We start from the raw sequence: 15670 nt of genomic DNA on the forward strand, positions 1-15670 counted from the left end.
TAAATTTTGGCCTTCTTAAAATGCCAAACAATCAGCAGTAGCCTATTTCTACAGACATTTAGACTCAGTTTACACGTGTGTGATAATTACAGAGAACTAATTAACAAAGGGGTCCATGATCGGTGCTGTTGACACTGGCACAGTGCAGCAGTGTTGTTTTTTTTTTCTATATTGAAGTCTTAGGAGATTATTAGGCTATCAGAAGTGGAGAGTTTCTCCCATCTTGTGGCATGTCTGAAAAAGAAAGCACAACTTTTCGGCAGAATATAGGATCCATTACTTTGTTTTTAGTCAGTTTGCATTGTTACTGGCAATAAAAGCCAGGGAAGTTATAGTATTAACCATCTGTTTCCTCTTATTTGGGTGCATTGGCAGGCTAAAATAAAACAGCTCTTGACAGTGCATTAAGGTAGTCATTTTGCCAAGATTGAAGATATATCCGACTGTCAAAGAGTCATGGATTGTTTACAGTGCAGAGCAGGGGCAATGACTGGATGTTTATTGCCATCCAGTCAGGTTGTATTTCACCATTGTACCTCAATCCACTGAGCTGTCATTGCATGCATGAGACCACTGCAGCCAGATATTTCCCAGAAGCCTCTGCTCTTTAACTGTCTCACTGTATTTGGCTGTTATTGTGAGTAGGAATATAAAGTTGCCTTAACAACTCTTGAAAATCATCTACTTTGCGTCATAAAACTGATTTACTGTTTCTTTGAATTGCTGAGTAGTCAGTAAGTTTCAGTCAGTGTCTTTGGCTGTTCTCTTTATGTTTGTATTATACAGTATAAAGCAGCATCTGTGGGCTAACCATTGTTGGTACTAAACAAAAACATATTTTATGTACTGTATTATGCAGAGGACAATAGATATGGCATGATCATTTGATTGTGGTGTTTGCTTAGGCAAGCTATATCTAAGGATGACAATATCATAAAAATTTGAGGTTGAACTTTTCTTAATTGGGCAGGTGAGTGACCACCTAACAACCACCTAGAATACCTTAGCAACACCCTCACAATGCCTTACCACCCCAGTGACAACTTTTGTACCTTTTTTCTCTGAGAGTGTAACATACTGATGTTCAGTGTTGGGGGAAGTTACTTTTAAAAGTAATGCATTACAATATTGCGTTACTTCCTAAAAAAGTAACTAATTGTGTTACTTAGTTACTTTTTTATGAAAAGTATTGCATTACATTACTTTTGCATTACTTTTTCTCACCTAGGTTGGGCTTGCTTGTTTATTTTTTAATAAGAAAAAAGTTTTATTTTTGGCAAATGCTTGAATAAGCCTCAGGGTGAAAGAGATGCACATTCACGAATGTACAGTAGAGGGCGCAGCTCAAACAAACCTTTCATCTGTGCTGCCATTCTGGATTAAAGAAGAACAGGATACAGGAGAAGGAAGTTCAGTGCTCTTATTTCTAAATCTAATCTAAAGTCATTTTTGCTTATTAGTATGGTTATATTAGATCATTGAAGGTCAGCAGCAAAGACATCGAATAATAAATTGAGATTAAATACATAAAGTATATTTGTGTAATTTAATATAGTTAATTATTACAGGTTTGCATACAATCCTAAGATTGCATTTCACTGTTTTTATTCATTTTGAGGAATACTGGATGTTTTCGTGCAAGTGAGATGAGTAAATGCATGTTCACATTTAGTCTAGAACTACAATAACCATCATGTTCACACAGTGCACACAACACCTCTCCACTTTATTTCTCTCAACATGGAGACAGTAAGTAATAAGTAACTTGCGTTACTTATTTGAAAAAGTAACTTAGATATTTTGTTGTAAATTGAAAAAGTAATGCATTACTTTACTTGAAAAAGTAATGATTCTGTAACTCAAGTTACTTGAAATGCGTTACCCCCAAGACTGCTGATGTTTGAACTGGCAAACACCCCTCATAATTCCTTCAGAAAATAAGAAAAATAAATTGGTGGATTTGTGAATAATGCTATCAACAAACTTATAGGACAAAAGGCTGTTAAGGTAAGACAATCTAATAGCCTACTTATGACATGTGAATGATGCTTTGCATTTGGCTGCCGCTGTACTGCACTGAGATTTTTAGCCACCAAAGTCTAGTTTAAAAAAATCTACTTTTCTTATAGTGTGAAAATCTACTTCTTAGTATCTGCCATTCGTCTATGCTCTGCTACACATTTTTATCTCTTGTGACTCACTGAACTTCACACTGCTCTGAACCAGTGTGATATATTGACATATAGACAGTTACAACAACTCTTGATATTTACAGAAGCCAAAAACAAACCACTAGCAAGAGTTGCGGTTTACTTCTCCATTATATGAAGCTTCCTCATCGGAAAGCATGTGTCAAAGTAATGAGGCAGAAATTCAACACTGCATTTTCTCACTGTGGTCCGGGAGAGGTGTGACATTGTGCTGTTCTTACTGACCTATGATTCACACCGTATCTGTGCAATGAACATGGATGACTGAACCGTGGAAACAGTGTTGGTTCTTGCTTCACGTTCTATAAGAGAACATGGAAAGTTCTGAGGCTCTATGATAGGACTGAGATAGTAAGGCAACTCAAAATGTATGAATAAACGAATAATTTCTATAACAAAATGTTTCAAGTTTCAAGTTTATTTATTATGTATACAGATGTCAGTGACAATTTGCACATTGAAATGCTTAGGTTGAGTGCAATACAATATACACAGATCAGGCATAACATTATGACCACCTACCTAATATTGTGTTGGTCCCCCTTTTGCCACCAAAACAGCCCTGACCCGTCGAGGCATGGACTCCACTAGACCCCTGAAGGTGTGCTGTGGTATCTGGCACAAATATGTTAGAAGCAGATCCTTTAAGTCATGGAAGTTACAAGGTGGGGCCTTGTTGGTTCAGCACATCCCACAGATGCTCGATTGGATTGAGATCTGGGGAATTTGGAGGCCAAGTCAACACCTCAAACTCGTTGTTGTGCTCCTCAAACCATTCCTGAACCATTTTTGCTTTGTGGCAGGGTGCATTATCCTGCTAAAGGAGGCCACAGCCACCAGGGAATACCATTTCCATGAAAGGGTGTACATGGTCTGCACCAATGCTTAGGTAGGTGGTACGTGTCAAATTAACATCCACATGGATGGCAGGACCCAAGCTTTCCCAGCAGAACATTGACCAAAGCATCACACTGCCTCCGCTGGCTTGCCTTCTTCCCATAGCGCATCCTGGTGCCACGTGTTCCCCAGGTAAGCGACACACACGCACCCGGCCATCCACGTGATGTAAAAGAAAATGTGATTCATCAGACCAGTCCACCTTCTTCCATTTCTCAGTTCTGATGCTCATGTGCCCACTGTTGGCGCTTTCGGCAATGGACAAGGGTCAGCAGGGGCACCCTGACTGGTCTGCGACTATGCAGCCCCATACGCAACAAACTGCAATGTTTTCTGACACCTTTCTATCAGAACCAGCAATTTGAGCTACAGTAGCTCGTCTGTTGGATCGGACCACACGGGCCAACCTTCGCTCCCCACATGCATCAATGAGCCGCCCATGACCCTGTCGCTGGTTCACCACTGTTCCTTCCTTGGACCACTTTTGATACTGACCACTGCAGACCGGGAACACCCTATAAGAGCTGCAATTTTGGAGATGCTCTGACCCAGTCATCTAGACATCACAATTTGGCCCTTGTCAAACTCGCTCAAATCCTTACGCTTGCCCATTATTCCTGCTTCTAACACCAACTTTGAAGGCAAAATGTTCACTTGCTGCCTAATATATCCCACCCACTAACAGGTGCCGTGATGAAGAGATAATCAGTGTTATTCACTTCACCTCACATAATGTTATGCCTGATCGGTGTAAGTGCAATATACATGTATTGTATATGTATCCGGGTTTCCACACAAATATTACACAGCTCAACTGTTTTCAACACTGAAGACTGGAGTAATGGTTGCTGAAAATTCAGCTTTGCCATCACAGGAATAAATTACATTTTAAAATTGAAAACAGTTATTTTAAATTATATTTTTACATTTCAAAATAATACAGTTTTTACTGTAGTTTTGATCACATAACTGCAGCATTGCTGTTCATAAGAAACTTATTTCAAAAACATAAAAAAAAAATGTTACCGACACCAAGCTTTTGAACAGTAGTCGTGTATATTAAAATGTGGCAGAAATCACCCATTTGCATGGCTAACTTTGGTCAGTTCAAATGAGTTCCAACTTATGCAGATGATTTGCTTTAAATTAAATATTTTGTAAATACTTCATGTTGCATAAAACTTCATGTTGCATAATTTTGGTTAGTTAAAAATTAATAAAAAAATAATATTAGGTCAGGATTGGAACCCATGACCTTCTTTCATGCTAAACAGCACCTCCTGCTGGTATATAAATATATTTTTGGTCATGTGTTCTCTCACACAGAACACTGAAAGTGAGCTAAACCATTTAATCCCAGCAAGCTATATTTCAATCTAATAGAGCTTGCACATTCACAGCATACCCGGCCCTTAGATTTGTGAAACCGTTTTATTTTACAGTGAAATGGTGTCTTTTGTCTTGAGGTGACTGCTCATAAAGGCCCTATTATTCAAATAATGAACCCATCATCATCACCAGGCTTCTAACAAGTCAGCTTTTGTATTGATACTCATTGTCATGAAAAATACACATGACATCATGCTATCGTAATTACAGCATTCTCTGATCCTGTTCAATAATTCTCTGCAGTTTGTGTCAATAATAGGTTGAATGAAGCAGAAGCCCTGTGGAGCAGGTTTGATAGATCTTGATCACACTGGGCTAGTGAGACCCTAAATGAACTCAAACTTCAATATATTCACAGCCGCTGTATTAATCCGCACTGACTCACCAGGAGCCCATCAGAAAACCTTGCATTGACCCAGCGCAACAGGAAATGAGTCTCTCTCTCTCTCTCTCTCTCAAACTTCAACAATCTCTTTTTTTTTTCTATAAGCCACTTGACTTCTAAATAGCAAAATACTTTGAATGACAGTTTCTGTGGCAGCCTAGCATGAAATGCGGAAATGTGCAGAAATCTATGACAGTCAGAGACATGCCGGCATTAAAATCAGTCCAATTCCTATACGCAAGTCAATGAGAGGCTCTAGTTCCTATTATCGGAAAATCAGTGAGGACTAGGTCTGGTATTAATTGCTCCATGCTCTATTTGCCTCATCCCCCTATTTCTACATATGCTTGTGGAAGAGAAAATAGTGTCTGTAACCAATCAAAGACACTTTCTTATCAGGAACGCTGACAATTTACCAACCAGACCTTCACAAGGCAACATGGAAAATATGAAACACTCAATGCATGTGACCCCTTCATAAATAGCTCATTAACTCCTTACTGCTAAGTCAGAAGGGACATTAAACAACCTTTAAGATCATTATCTAGCGTACAGTCTATCACTGCACACCGGTCAATGCAAAATACAATTACATATCTGCGGCACTGAGCAGGAGTCAATTCGAAATCCTATAATAAGCTAAGCAGGGAAAAATGCTATTACCCCCTAGGGACTTGTAGGAGGCGCTGCAAAAAAAAAAAAAAAACGCAATGATGGTTTATTTCAAGTTTCATCACAGTGTTTTAAAGTCTCCCACTCACCTACTTCTCAATCTAGCTCCCATGTGGATCTTATAGTAAAATGGAACAGCTCCCAAGTGACGGGCTTTACAAAATAGGGCTGTGCGACAGATGAACCTAATAGCGGAGAGTGCCTGGAGGCACGTTAGTGAAGAGCAGGCCTCAGTTGATAAGTCATTGAGTGAGAGAATCTTATCCATGCATGAGAAATGATGTCAAATATTACATTTATCTCACGAACCCTAGAACAGACCGGCCAACTTCCATTAAATGTCACAGCTTAAATTGCTCATCACAACACGGTAGAACGGTATTTAAAGAGCCTTTAGTTCTGTTCTCATGAATGGATGATTTAAGATACTCAGAAAAGAGCTGAAAAGTTGACATTTCCACGCTAAACATTTCTCGCTCCAGGTTTAAGTGCGCATAATTTCTCTTGTTGCCTTTTCTTAGGAATGACATTTATATTTGCTGATAAATCTGGACACTATATGTAGCCACAAGGTGGCGCTCACCGGACCCCTATCAAAGGCTTCAGACATCAGAGCTTGATTCAGAAATGTCAGTTAGGCTAGTTGTTAAATAATGCAAAAGCATATCAACATCATTCCCAAAGGTTTGATTGAACCCCCGAAAAAACACCCAAGCATCGCGTTAGCAGAATAGACTCTCTCCAGGGCCGTGTTTACCAGTCCACAATTGGCCTCATTATGAGAAACATCAAATCTCAGTGCGGACGGGATCTCTTTATTATAATCATTAATTCCATAGTACTCTGTGTGCTAGTACTCCCAAGTTTCATTTGTATTTGTGTGTATGTTTGGGATGAAGCCCAGATTTTCTAAGGCTCTTGTTAGTGTGAAAGGCAGTACTGATCCATGGCTTCAGGGCTGGCTGTGAGTGATGTACTCTCGAACACGGCCGCAAATGTTACTAATCACATAGCAGAGGAATGCTGTGACCATGGAAATGACTGCGCCACGCTGATAACGGCTCTCACTGATGACATCATAGTGGTCTATGTGAAACTGCAGGGATGACTCAGTAGGGTGTGGTGAAGTCGTCATTACAGACATTCTTACACAAACCCCTTCCTGGAAAAAATTCCTCTGAGCCCTCATAAGTAACTTTAAACAGTTGATTGCAATAGAGACACACATGCACAATTCTTCAGTATAACAAGGAATAATTTATCACAAGCTTTGCCTTCAAAAATACACCCGTGGATACCTATAACACATATTATGTATGCAGCCTCTTTGTGCGTAGGAATACTTATTATTTCGCATAATAAGATTTATTATTTAACACATGCAATAATTATCACTCCATCTGCAGTTTGGATGTGTTTATAAAGCTAATGTCTGTGGTTCTCTATTAGGTTTTTTTTATCGTACAACAGTAAGTAAATGTCCATAAAATCAAACACTTAAAAGTATTAATATCATTATGAACTGCATAGGCCCATGTATATGCCAAATGATTAACATGACATGCTGAAAAGGAAGCAGACAATTTTGATTTCTAAAGGTCTCATGAATTTTGATGGTTTCATGTACTCGGCAGCCAGTAATTCATTGCACAAAACACATTGTTGTTGGCACAAACCATGTTTATCCTAGCTGCAGGTGAACACGTATTTAATGTAATCTGGCTTTTTTTTTTAGTTTATGTAGTTTTGTGCATGGTTTTTGAGGATGAGGGGATCTCAAGCAACCTGTCCATTTTGGCATCCGTATAATTTGGCTAGCTTTAACCAAGTGACAGATGATCTTGTGCCAAAATACTGTTTGAATGGATGCACAGTCTGTTATATCAACAACAAAAAATATGGGAAGCACTATTTCCTAGCTTTTAAAGGCCTATAAGTTTATTTATTTTGCTATAAATTTGAATAAAATGAAAACTAAAAGACTTTCAAATCACATGAGCCAATATTTTATTCACAATAGAACATAGATAACATAACAAATGTTTAAACTGAAAAATTTTACACTTTTATGCACTAAATGAGCTCATTTCAAATTTGATGCCTGCTACAGGTCTCAAAAAAGTTGGCACGGGGGCAACAGATAGCTGAAAAAGCAAGAAATTTTGAAAAGATTCAGCTGGGAGAACATCTAGCAACTAATTAAGTTGATTGATATCAGGTCTGTAATATGATTAGCTATAAAAGGGATGTCTTAGAGAGGCAAAGTCTCTCAGAAGTAAAGATGGGCAGAGCTGTGAAAGAGTGCGTAAAAAGATTGTGGAATACTTAAAAAAAAAATGTTCCTCAACATCAAATTGCAAAGGCTTTGCAAATCTCATCATCTACAGTGCATAACATCATCAAAAGATTCAGAGAAACTGGAGAAATCTCTGTGCGTAAGGGACAAGGCCAAAGACCTTTATTGGATGAACGTGGTCTTCGGGCCCTCAGACGACACTGCATCACTCATCGGCATGATTGTGTCAATGACATTCCTAAATGGGCCTAGGAATTCTTCCAGAAACCACTGTCGGTAAACACAATCCACTGTGCCATCTGCAGATGCCAACTAAAGCTCTATCATGCAAAAAGGAAGCCATATGTGAACTTGGTCCAGGAGCGCTGTCGTGTCCTGTGGGCCAAGGCTCATTTAATATGGACTGTTTCAAAGTGGTAAAGTGTTCTATGGTCAGATGAGTCCGAATTTGACAGTCTTTTTGGAAATCGCGGACGCCGTGTCCTCTGGGCTAAAGAGGAGGGAGACCTTCCAGCGTGTTATCAGCGTTCAGATCAATAGCCAGCATCTCTGATGGTTTGGGAGTGCATAAGTGCATACGGTATGGGCAGCTTGCATGTTTTGGAAGGCACTATGAATGCTGAAAGGTTTTAGAGCAACATATGCTCCCCTCCAGACGAAGTCTATTTCAGGGAAGGCCTTGTGTATTTCAGCAGGACAATGCAAAACCACATACTGCAGCTATTACAACAGCATAGCTTCGTCGTAGAAGAGTCCGGGTGCTGAATTGGCCTGCCTGCAGTCCAGATCTTTCACCTATAGAGAAAAATACGTCAAAGATGACCACAAACTCTTTCAGCAGCTGGAAACCTATATCAGGCAAGAATGGGACCAAATTTCAACACCAAAACTCCAGAAACTCATAACCTCGATGCCCAGATGTCTTCAAACTGTTTTGAAAAGAAGAGGAATGCTACATCATGGTAAACATGCCCCCGTCCCAACTATTTTGAGACCTGTAGCAGGCATCAAATTTGAAATGAGCTCATTTTGTGCATAAAATTGTAAAATTTCTCAGTTTAAACATTTGTTATGTTATCTATGTTATATCGTGAATAAAATATTGGCTCATGTGATATGAAAGTCTTTTAGTTTTCATTTTATTCAAATTTAAAAAACGTCCCAACATTTCCGGAATTCGGGTTGTAAATTATGTCATCATTTTCTGTCACATTTATTGTATGAACAGAAACAGTTCAATACAGTACATAATTTTCATTTTAGGGTGAACTATGCCTTTTAGACACAACCTTTTAGAGCTGAAACTGGAGCTTTATGCAGCATTATACAGACAAAGAAAGTAAAAGGATAAATTATGCAATGGAAGAAGCGGAGCTCATGGCTAAAAATGGCCACTTTTGTTAACTTCAGAGGGACATTACTGTTTTAAGCTACATTTCAACACAGCCCTCTCACCCCTTAATGACCGGTATACGTTTGAATCAGTGCAAGCTGTTTAAGACTCCACGCTGAACACAGAGGTTGTGGAAGTTCTTAATTAATGTCTAGTCCAAGCAACTAATTTAGTGGGCTTTTTCTTCCTCCACTGCCTGAAGAACAAGAAGTCATTGTTGTTAATGCACTCTCCCTTCTTTTGCCACTGAGTTCAGATTATTGTCTGTGCTCTACCACTAAAACAATTCCCTCCGTGTATCTAATTGGTATTACGACCACTTGGCTTCTCCTAATTTGTCAAAGATTTATTTATTTATTTTCATTCCAGGGAACTGCAGCGGTTTCCCAACGGGCAACAACCGTGAGATGCGTAACCTGCGTAAAATATGAATTTCTAAGGGCTAAATGAACACAGCTGTCAATTACCCCAATGCTGTTTTATGTTCCCATAAAGAGCAAATTAGAAAATGCCATATGACACAGTAAAAAACAGACAGACTAGCTGCAAAAACAACATATTGAAGCGAATAAAACATCCGCTTTCATGCACCGTCATCTTTTTTGTATGGCCATTATAGGTGCGATGCACATGTTTATTTTTTAATACATCTGGCCCCATCCAATAACCTGTTTATTGCTCCTCCACTTCATTAAGCTCCAAGAAAAAAACACTTGGGTATGGCAGATTTGCTCATTATATTTCACATTGGTATTCAGGGTTGTGAAGACAAAGTACTTGTCATCCACATTGCAGTCCCCTCCTTTACCAAAATTGCTTAGCAGTGCATATATAGTCTATGTCATATTCTCACACATCGTTTCACCCACCCTCCCCCAAAAAGGCTATCAAGCACAGCCTCGTATGACACACAGTCAGCATAACTATATCATGCATAGATGTAATCATTTCCACTAGAGGTTAAGGTGTGATTTTCATGATGGTTGTATTACTCTTTCACTAGAGTGGCCTCTCTCTCCCTCTGACTGATGGAGAGGATAACTTGAGACCACCATTCAAACAGAATCTGAGATTCATTCTGCTCCAAAGATGAATATGACAGTCTTGCATAAAATATAACTTCATTACAATTCCAGCTAAAATCTAAAACTCAATGCAGAGTTCCATTATAAATTCTTAGAAAATACAAAATAAATTAAATGACTATCATCCACTTGGCTCTATTCTAGAGCACTATGCCCTCACCATATAAACTGCTGAAAATGTAAGATTATTACTATTCATGCTACAGCTCGCCTGGGACTCACATCTCAATAACTTCCTATATGAGTCAGACCCACTTGCGCTGCACTCTGCACTGTTCTGAGGGGAAAAAAAAATCTCATACCAGCTGCTCATGTATTCACTTTTTTTTTTCTTACGACCTCTTTTTCATATATAGATTTATAAGAAAGGATTAATTTTACCATGAGATTAAATCAAAATTAATAATAAGTAATTTAAACACAAAAAGAGTTGCTTAAGAAGATATTTTAAACTGTCACAGCCAGGGCTGAGCCTGGTCAGTACCTGGATGGGAGACCTCCTGGGAAAAATTGGTTGCTGCTGGAAGAGGTGTTAGTGAGGCCAGCAGGGGGTGCTCACCCTGTGGTCTGTCTAGGGCCCCAGTATAGTGATGGGGACACTATACTGTAACAAGCACCGTCCTTCAGATGAGACGTTAAACTGAGGTCCTGACTATCTGTGGTCATTAAAAATCATATGGCACTTCTCGTAAAAAGTAGGGGTGTAACCCCGGTGTCCTGGCAAATTCTCTTCATTGGCCCTTACCAGTCATGGCCTCCTAATAATCCCCATCCATTGAATTGGCTCTATCACTCTCTCTCCTCTCCACCTACAGGTAGTGTGTGGTGAGCGCTGTTGCACTGTGGCTGCGGTCGCATCATCCAAGTGGATGCTGCACACTGGTGGTGGTTGAGGAGAAACCCCCAATATGATTGTAAAGCATTTTGGGTGTACAATGGTACATAAGAAAGTGCTATATAAATACCTCATTCATTAATTCATAAACTTAACCAAACTGGTGTTGGATATCGGCAAACTGGCCACCAAGCCTGACCATCTGAAATGTGTTCAAAAAATCCTAAAACAACCAACAGACCAGCCTAGGAGACCAGTGGAGACCAGCAAACCATCTTAGGCTGGATAGATAGATAGATAGATAGATAGATAGATAGATAGATAGACAGACAGAAAGACAGACAGACAGGCACACACACACACAGAAAATAGATAGATAGATAGATAGATAGATAGATAGATAGACAGACAGAAAGACAGACAGACAGACAGACAGGCACACACACACACACACACACAGAAAATAGATAGATAGATAGATAGATAGATAGATAGACAGAGAGATAGATATAGACAGACAGACAGATAGATAGATAAATAGATAGATATAGACAGATAGACAGACAGACAGATAGAAAGATAGATAGACATACAGACAGACAGATAGATTAGATAGATAGATAGATAGATATAGACAGACAGATAGATAGATAGATAGATAGATAGATAGATAGATAGACAGACGGACAGACAGAGAGACAGACAGAGAGATAGATATAGACAGATATATACAGACAGACAGACAGACAGATAGAAAGACAGACAGACAGAAAGACAGACAGAAAATACATAGATAGATAGACAGACAGACAGAAAGAAAGATAGATATAGACAGACAGACAGACAGATAGATAAATAGATATAGACAGACAGACAGATAGATAAATAGATATAGACAGACAGACAGATATAGACAGACAGACAGAAAGAAAGACATAGATATAGACAGACAGACAGACAGACAGATAGATAGATAGATAGATAGATAGATAGATAGAGACATCTGTCTGTCTGTCTGATCAGATAGTCTTGTTTGTCTCCTTTTATCACAAACATTATTTAAATAGCTCATTCTTAATTTTTATTTTATATAATTCTTATTTATGTATTTGTCTTTTCTCTTTATACAGTATTTTATATATTGTCTCTTGATGCTTAATTTATGAAGCTATGATTCAAATGTAAAACAAATTTAGCCAACAGTTATTGCCATGCCAGTAAATAAAGCACAGGAACTGAGCTGAACTGCAATAGTAGAGAAAAAATATACACATTTAGCATTTTAAATTCAGTCAACAACCATGTAAAAAGTCCCTTCACAAATTCAAATCTCCCTTCACACCTTTTAATCTTACATCATTGTGTTTTAATGCCCCCCACTGCGCAATCAGCTGAACTTTTCTCGAGTTCTCGAGCCACTCCCAAACACACCTGATAACAGACTGACTGCTGGGAATCCGCCATCATAGACCTCCTCATTGAACTCACGGGGAAAACCGAAACTCCTCCTAAACACTTCACGAACTCTTCCATTTATCACTCGAACGGGCTCTTTTAGTCAAGTTTTAGTGGATTATATCGTTTGGCTTTTGTTTAGCCGCTGGGAGGGATTATAACACGCGGAAAAAAAACTTTACCACAGTATTTTAAAAGTCTCATCCCACCATTTTGAATCTGACAGGAATTTCAACCGTCTGGTGAGTAGGTTTTGCTTTTGTTTAGGTAGTTTAAATTGAATTATTTTAATTAATAACTCATAGAAAAGTGAATATATCTCATAATTGGTTCAGTATGTGTCTGTTTTGTGAATACAAGATAGACAGAAATGCGGAAGTGGGGTTTGTGGCTACATTGTTAGCTCGTTTCCCAACTTCATGGAATGTTTGGGATATTTCTCTCTCTGTCGTTTCATATTTCACTAAATAAACACCCTGTTTTTTCCTTGTAAACGTCTTGTTAATCACCCTTTGACGAATTTAAAAACGTCTCGAAAGGACAAAAAAGTTGATAACTTCTTGAAGTATTAAATGGAAACTATCCTGGAAACTTTGGTGGGGAATGCTAGTTAGCCGTTAGCTGCACGTCTCGTATCAGGACAAATGTGTCGGGAGTTTTGTTCTTGAAGGTTTTTTTTTTTTTTTTTTTTAGAGCAAAACAGGACATTGAAATGTTATCGTATGTGTTTTGTGGATGGTCTTTTTTTTTAAAGTCGCCTATGATGATAGGTTAAGGCGTATGAGAAATATAAAATCCATACGAGGAGTTCAGGGCTCCGCCTAAACCACAAACTAGGGATCAGGCCCTTCCTGTGAGTTATGCCCTTCGCAGTTTAATAATACAGGATGCAGACACTGTTGTCTATTGAAATAACGTGTTGTCTATAAAAATGCAATACATATCATGAAAATACATCCTGATAATATTTCTCTCTAAGCCCTTTGATATGTAAAAGATAATGTACAGTCAGCTGGTCATTATGGAAAAGTGAAAGTACATTATCCCGTTTATTTCACGGCTACTCACCAAATAAATAATAATTACTTGGACAGATTTGTTTACATTTTAGACATTTTTTATTTTATTATCTTACCTGTAAATTACCTCAACGTTGTCGCAAAAGAAAAAATTATTTAAAATGAAACAATCGATAACGCAATATAGCGCCAGTTTGAGGGAGTCGCAAGTGGTGTGACGCAAGACATGAAATTAGCACCGGTTTCAGTTACCCGGATGTCTTTTTTGGAAAAACAAATTTGAGGTACCAAAATAATTAGAGATATTGACGCATTCATTGCTCTTTCAGGCCTTAAAATGAATTTAGATAAATCTGTATTGTTTCCCCTCAAAGATTGTTCTTCGACAGAAATAGAGAATATTCAAGTTAAATACTACTTAACATCTCTGTGTAGTAATTTGTAAAAATGAAAAACAAATGAGTCAGTTTAAAATTTGAGCCAATTATTGAGAAAACAAAAAAGAAATTTAATTAGTTTAATAAGGCAATGTATCAATATTTAGAAAGGTATTGTCAAAGATGGAAGGTATATAATCTAGATCTGTATATCTTTATCATTTGATGTGCCTCCTAAGGTGATTAAGGATATAGCTAAGATAATTTATGACTTAATTTGGAGGAAAAAAGCCGCATAAAGCCGCAAAAAGGAGGTAATTTGTAAGACTAAAGTGGGGAACACTTTGACACTTTCAAAATGAAATGGTTGATAGTTTATGAAGAATAGAGAAAATCTTTGAAATCTATTTACTAATTGTTATTTCATACTCTTGGGGGTATTTGCTTTTTATGGAAGAGTAATTTTGCTGTTAACAAAATTCTTGTTAAATTGGCCATTTCTCAGAGACAAGCCCTACTTGCATGGAAATTGGTATTGCACAATTTCTCACAGCACAATTATTTCATATGGAACAACAAAGAAGCAACTGTTCTGTCATACCTAGTTCAATGAAGGGATTATTTTAGTAAGGCAGTTAGTTAATTCCAGTGGATATCTGTTGTAATATACGAAATTTCTTCAAAAATTTCATTTACCGGTTATTGTTCTTGACACAGTTTCAAAGAGTGGTGTTACTTTTAAAGAACTTTTAAAGAACATTGATAATGTTGATGTTTTAAAACATCAATGTAGCAATAAGCTTATGCTCTTTATGTCTTTCCCTGAAGCAAGATTTTTTTTGCTCTTCCTTATTTGGTGACATCTCTTGGGACAAAGCATGGAAACTGCAAAATAAGTTTTGTATCAATAAAATTAAGGAAGTGTCTTACAAAACACTTCATAGAATTTATCTTAAGCATGTTTTGGAAAGATTTAAACTCAATATTTCATACACATATGAATTTTGTGGACAAGAAAGAATCTGTTTATTCATTGCACCTATGCAATGTTGTATTGGAAATCATGTAATGCTTTGAAAGCACTGAAATTTATGTACAATTTTATTATTTTTTTCTGTCTGCTAATGTAAATAATGTGATTATGTAATACCTCTTGTTCTTGTGGCATTGATTAAAAAAAAAAAAGTTACCCGGATAACTCTTTTCTGATTAGTTGCGCTATTTACCATCACCAGTGGCAGCGCCCTTTGGGTTGAGTGTTTGACCAATCAGAATCACAACGTGAAAAACAACGTCCGCCTGGTTTTTCAGCGGCCTTGGTTTTTAGAAGTATAGACCATAGAGATTTTTCTTTCCAGAATCTTGGGTAATGCAATTTTTCTCCATGATTGCCATTTCTAAACATGATTATTTGTAATAATCTGGCTGATGGCTTCAACAAAAGCGTACATGTCTATTAAAGGGTTAGTTTACCCAAAAATGAAAAATGTCATTTATTACTCACCATCATGTCGTTCTACAACCGTAAGACCTTCGCTCCTCTTCGGAACACAAATTAAGATATTTTTGATGAAATCTGATGGCTCAGTGAGGCCTCTATTGCCAGCAATATCACCGAACCTCTCAAGATCCAGAAAGGTGCTCAAAGCGTATTTAA

At 37.9% G+C, this 15670-nt stretch overlaps 1 protein-coding gene across 1 annotated transcript in view; it reads left to right on the forward strand.

Moving 5' to 3' along the window:
* Positions 1–12588: 12588 nt before the first annotated feature.
* The window catches only part of ctnna1 (catenin (cadherin-associated protein), alpha 1), a 103755-nt gene continuing 100673 nt past the window's right edge, over positions 12589–15670 (forward strand). The window contains exon 1 of the mRNA XM_051859598.1: positions 12589–12859. The gene's annotated coding sequence lies outside the window, so the exon portion shown is untranslated. The remainder of the gene's footprint in view (positions 12860–15670) is intronic.

This window comes from Ctenopharyngodon idella, chromosome 14 (genome assembly GCF_019924925.1).
Source record: "Ctenopharyngodon idella isolate HZGC_01 chromosome 14, HZGC01, whole genome shotgun sequence".
In the NCBI taxonomy this organism is placed as follows: domain Eukaryota; kingdom Metazoa; phylum Chordata; class Actinopteri; order Cypriniformes; family Xenocyprididae; genus Ctenopharyngodon; species Ctenopharyngodon idella.